Below are 6,000 nucleotides of genomic sequence, written 5' to 3'. Positions count from 1 at the left end.
TGGCCTACGGAGTCCAAGCCACCCCACAAAAGCTTCAAAACTCTACAACCATGAGCCACCCTGGGCTATAAGGCCGCTTGAGAAAGGGAGGGGAGGAGCCCCAGCATGCACACCACCATAGAGTCCTCTCCAGGGCGGCATGCCCACTGGAGCCCAACCGCAAAGAAGCTCCCAGAAAACTAACGGGGACCGCTAACCTGTGCAACAGGGGCTAGCATGAAGTAGGTAAAATTGGCCCCAGTCATGACACAAATGACTACTGTGAGGCTATGTTAGGTTGGTAGTGGAAGAAGCCATCAATTCGCGGCCAGCCCGTGGCACTCCGAGGGGTTTTCAAGGCAAGAGACCTTCAGAGGTGGTCTGCCTGTCTATGTAGCAACCTTCATATCCCTTCAAGTTCCCCATCCCAATACCAACCAGCACCAACCCCGCCCAGCTGCCGAGATCTGACAAACTCGGGCCAGTCGGGCCCTCCAGATCTGGACTAAAGGTGGACTAGGCCCTTACAAATGGTCCACCTACCTCTAGCCGAGGATGGAACATCCTGGGAACCCTTCGTCTGTATTTTATGAAATACGATCCTGGAGTAAGCAAGGGTGGTGGTCCAAATCAGCCTGTATTGGCTGTCCCAAGACCACAAAACCTTCCATGACGCCATCAACATATGTGCAACTGTGCAACTAAATCTGTGCCACTGGGGAGGCTAGAATCGAACCTGGGTCCCAGCCCTGCCCCGTAAGGATGGTCTCCACTGAGCCAAATTCTCCGAATCAAACGAAGGTGGGAGGGGACCCCGTAACCCTGGGTGGCCCCCAGAACAACTGTAACGTACACATTGCCTGCCTCTGCTTAGCAAACCCGTACTTCCTCGGTGGTTTCCCCACCCAGCACCAACCCGGATAGACACTGCTCAGCTTCAAAGATCCGGGAGGTTGGGCCAACCCGGGCCCTATAGGCCAGGCGAAGTAAAGGGAGAAAGTCATGGCGCAGAAGCCCTGGGCCCCACACACAGGCTACTTTGCCCCCAGCTATAGCGTACATGGCAAATGGTCGGGTGCCACTGTTTCCTCTAAGCTGAGTTAGTGTGAGCTGCTAACAGTTCCTCAGCCTCTGGCTCACCCATTCTTGTCTCAGCTCAGGCAGGATGGCATCAGGGCAGAATAATTTCTGTAGCAACCAAATCGCCTTCTCACAACTTTAATGCCAGCAGCTTCCCAAAGAAGAAGTCTTGCACACAAGACTCACAACTTAGGGGGAACATTCCATGCGACCCCTCCCCAATAGGGGAGGCGCTACTTGCATGCCCTACTTGAGCACTCCTAAGCCTTGGGCGGAGGGCAAAAAACACCGGGGACAGGGAAAAGAAGGAGAAGAAGCGACTGAACTTAAACCCCGCCCTTCACCAAGAGTCTCAGAGCGGGTGGGGTGGGCCGAGAGATCTCTAACACAAACAACCCCTTTTAAAGGACAGCCGTGCCAGAGCATCAACTGACCCAAGGCCACCCCAGCAAGCACAAGCAGAGTAGTAGGGAATCAAACTCGGTTCCCCCAGACCAGAGTCCGCACCTAACCACCACCAACCGGCTCTACACTTGCCCAGAACTGGACCAGCACTGAGCCCCGTGACTCCCGAAGGAGCACCCCCGAGTTCCCCCGTTCACAGGGACTCACTCCAAACTGCCAGCCCGAACAGGCCCACGCCTGCCACCTCCCCGGTCCAAGCATATGCGTTAAGCCCCGGATGGCATTCTGTATAAAAACCTTCGACAGCCGGCCCGCCGTGCGCAGCACCCTGCAGCCCACTCTTCTCTAGAGGCCACCGCAGCCCGCCAATGAAGCGACCGCCACTGGCCTGCGGGCCGCTGCCGCCACTGCCGCCGAATCCACACCCTGCGCTCCCTCGCCGCGTTGATCCCAAGCGGCTGCATCACTAGCTCCGCTGTGCATCCCCTGGCCTCCGAAGGCCCGAGAAAGGGAGAGCCACGCACCGGAGCTCTGCCGCTGCCGACGAAACGCGCGGGACTGCTGAGGAGAGGCGGGGCTGGGCTTTTAAGCCCACACTGCCCCGCCCCCTCCAGAGTCCCGTGTGCGGCGCTTTTGGCGCCAAATGTCGGCTGCCTCTTCCGGCTGGGAGGCAAAGGCGCCCCCCCAGCCCAACAGCCGGATGGCCATGGGCTGGTTGAAGCGTGATATTCATAACGTTAGACAATTATGCATTAGAACATCATGTTCTTATTATTAGAACATGAAGAGGGTCCTGGGAAGGACAGTGTTGAATAGTTGCACTACACGTCCTAATACTGACAATGCCAAGATGAGACAAGACAAAGACAAAAATATAAAGAGAAAGAAAGAAGGATTCACAGGGCAGTAACTGTCTTCTAACCCCACTGAAAACTGTGGGCTTAGAAAACTGTAGCTTTGCCAGTTTGGTGTAGTAGTTAACTGCACGGACTCTAATCTGGGAGAACCGGGTTTGATTCCCCACTCCTTTACTTGCAGCTGCTGGATGACCTTGGGCAAGCCATAGTTCTGTCAGAGCTGTTCTTGAAAGAGCAGTTCTGGAAAGAACACTCTGAGTCCCATCTACCTCACAGGGTGCCTGTTGCGGGGAGGGGAAGGGATAGGAAATTGTAAGCCACTCTGAGACTCCGAGTGAAGGGTGGGGTATAAATCCAATCTCCTCCTCCTCCTCCTCCTCCTCCTTCTTCCAGTGTCAAATGGTTAGTGCAGTATAAAGGATAGAAGCACGAAAAGTGCCCTATAAATCTTGTCTTTGCTTGTTACACATTATCTTCTGGTATGTCCCCCGAAGAGCTTTACGCTCTGCTGAGAACAATTTACTGGTAATTCCTAGTCCTAACGATGTCCAGCTGTCCTCGACCAGAGCCAGGGCTTCTTCAGGGCTGGTGGAACTGTCTTCCAAATAACATCCACACTCTGTGGGATGTTGGGCAGTTCCACAGGGCGTGCAAGGCAGAGATGTCCTGCCAGGTTTTTGGTTGAGGACAGCCATGCGTACCGTCATATCTGGCACTCCCTTCCCCTCCCCCATCCTGCTTTCTCTCACTTACTGTGAGACAGTGATGCAAATTGTAAACTTGTTTTGGCACCATCTGATGCTGGGTTTTTTTGGGGGGTTGGCCCCCTGGAGGGGATTTTTAATTGCATTTTCTATAGACTACAAAGTACTACAATGAAAAAAGGGAGGGGACAATTACATCTAAGGAGAAAGGAAAGAAAACCACTAGTAACTAAAACCACAAGTATAGGAGATCATTTCATCTGCTTATATCAGTATTAATCTAAAAATGCTAAAATTATATTGAACATGGTCGATAGGGGCTCTGGGGCAAGTGATGCTCTGTCTTCTTGGTGCTTGGGGGGGTCAACAGTGGGAGGGCTTCTAATGTCCTGGCCCCACTGCTGGACCTCCTGATGGCACTGGTATTTCTGGCCACTGTGTGACACAGAGTGTTGGACTGGATGGGCCTTTGGCCTGATCCAACATTGGCGTCTCTTATGTTCTTATGTTCTTAAGCTATGATATTAGACTTCATATCGATTAGTTACACTGTTTTAAGAGAGTCACCAGAGCATCATTGATAATAAAAGCTTATAAGGCACAATTCAGATTTCTTCAGCCATTATTTTGTTTTATCTTTTCTTATCCTCAATTGATGATCACGTTTGGGGGCCGCCACCCCCCTTTTCAGAAGCAGAGTCCTTGTCGGAAGAAGGAATAGGAGAGTCCATTTCCTCGCTAGGTTTGCTGTCCTTGTCCTCTCTGCCGTCCTCTCCTGAATCTCGCAGTCTCAGAAACTCACGTGCTTTAGAAACAGAGTCATTTCTTCTTTTTTATCCTTTAATTTGAAAAAGACATCCTCGGGAATCAACCATTTGTAAGGAATACTGTTTGTTTGAAAGAACATAATCAACTACTTATATTTCTGTCTCTTTTTTCTTATTTCAAAAGGAATATCTTTTAGAATTCTGATGGTGTTGTCTCCAATTTTTAAGGGTGCTCCTGATGTTGCTTTCAATATCAGATCCCGCACATTTCCCCTCGAGAATCTTACCACTATTTCCCCAGGCAGATTATTTTTCTTGATGTATACGGAGTCGGCTCTATAAGCCACATCCATTTCGCTTATAAGATAGTCTGCTTTTAAATCTGCAATTGGGGCAAGCACAAAAGTTGTTTCAGATTCTCATCTTTAGCCTCAGGGACACCTTGGAACTGGAGAACTAGGTTGGCTTTTTCCGTTTGTAGCTGCATAAGCTGAGATTCGTCAGAAACTTGTTTCTTTTCCAGTAACTGCAGCCTTTTATTAACCTTTTTGGATTTGGCATCCATTTCCTTCACCTTCTCAGCTGTTTGCTCCGTCTTTTTGGTAGTTTCATTCAGTTGGAGCTGCTGAGCTGCAAAGTTCTGGTTTAATGTTGTCAGCTGTTGGTTGATATTCATCATCCGATCCAGTAGAGGGTGCAAAGAGTCCGCTAGCAGCTTAGAAAACTCTGTGGTATCATGCTTTCAGCCAGTTTCATTTTTGCCTGCCTTTCTTTCTCCACTTTTCTCAGTGCCATTTTTATGGATTGTTTACTTTTTAAAAGTTTTGCTAAAGTCTCTGCAATTTGGCCAAGCGCTTTATTCACACTCTCGTGTGCTCTTCAATTGCATTTTCTATAGACTACGTAGATTTTAACGCTTATAGTTTCGCCCTCCCCCTTGGGAGATCACTGCTTTATTCATGCGTGTGGGAGGGGCCCTTCTCCTGCTCACTAGTCTCGCCGATCCTGGGTGGCTTTCTTTTATAATCCTGGTGTTTGCGTTAAACTCGACTCACTGTTCATTGGTGGTCTGGTTGACCTCGCCACAGGTACGTTTACAACGCCCGATCTCCAACGCTTGTCCCATCAGCGTCTCTAGTTCCATTTGGATGCCCAACAGCCGGAGCAGAGGAGTGCCTCAATTCTCCAACATCATGCTGGTGAAGAGGCCACCCCTCAGAAGCCCCATGGCTAGGAGCCTTTCACCAAGGCTCTGGGGTGTGTGCGCGAACAATCACCCTCCCTCTGAACCACCGGTGCGTGGATCGCCTCCCCGGGAGGTCCGGGGAATGCATCTGCTAGCGGGTCGCCATTAAACCTAAAGCCCTCACCTGATGCTGTTTTTAAACTATTTTAATTCCTTGGATTTTAAATTATGCAATGCTATGTCGTTAACCACCCTGAGCTCTGTGAACTCAGAGAAGGGAGGTATATACATTGAAATTATAAATAAATAAAATTACTTATTACCCTCTTACCCTCTCCCACAGTATGTGGATAATAGTAGCTTACCGTATGTGGGCCCCAGACTGGATGACCCAGGCTAGCCTGATCTCATTAGATCTCAGAAGCTAAGCAGGATCAGCCCTGGTTAGTACTTGGATGGGAGGCCACCACGAAGTCCAGGGTTGCTACGCAGAAGCAGACAATGGCAAACCACCTCTGTATGTGTGATTTGCACTAACCTGGATGGCCCAGGCTAACCTGATCTCATTATTCAGAAGCTAAGTAGGGTCATCCCTGGTTGGGAAACCATCTAGGGAATTTAGGGTTGCTACGCAGAGGCAGAGAATGGAAAACCACCTCTGTATGTGTAATTTACACCAACCTGGACGGCCCAGGCTAGCCTGATCTTGTCAGATTTCAGAGGCTAAGCAGGGTTGGCCTTGGTTAGTACTTGGATGGGAGACCACCTAGGGTTGCTACGCAGGGGCAGATAATGGCAAACCACCTCTGTTCCTCTCTTACCTTGAAAACCCTACAGGGTCACCATAAGCCAGCACTTTTAGCCACCACCTTACCAGGGAGAATGATGTGAAATGCCTTCACCTCACAGCAATGCTTTGTCAATGCGAAGTTCAGTGTCGTTCTTTTTCCTTCTGGAGCAACATCTGCCATTTGGTTGAGGGCTTTTTCCCCCTTGTGCATCACCGCCATGTTGAGAACTTT

At 50.0% G+C, this 6,000-nt stretch overlaps 1 protein-coding gene across 1 annotated transcript in view; it reads left to right on the top strand.

The window, feature by feature from the left end:
* The window catches only part of DCC (DCC netrin 1 receptor), a 591,220-nt gene that overhangs the window by 414,883 nt on the left and 170,337 nt on the right, over positions 1-6,000 (top strand). The window lies entirely within an intron of this gene.

This window comes from Gekko japonicus, unplaced genomic scaffold (genome assembly GCF_001447785.1).
Source record: "Gekko japonicus isolate JY-2015 unplaced genomic scaffold, Gekko_japonicus_V1.1 scaffold614, whole genome shotgun sequence".
Taxonomy (NCBI): Eukaryota; Metazoa; Chordata; class Lepidosauria; order Squamata; family Gekkonidae; genus Gekko; species Gekko japonicus.
This window is presented reverse-complemented; position numbering and strand designations above follow the sequence as displayed.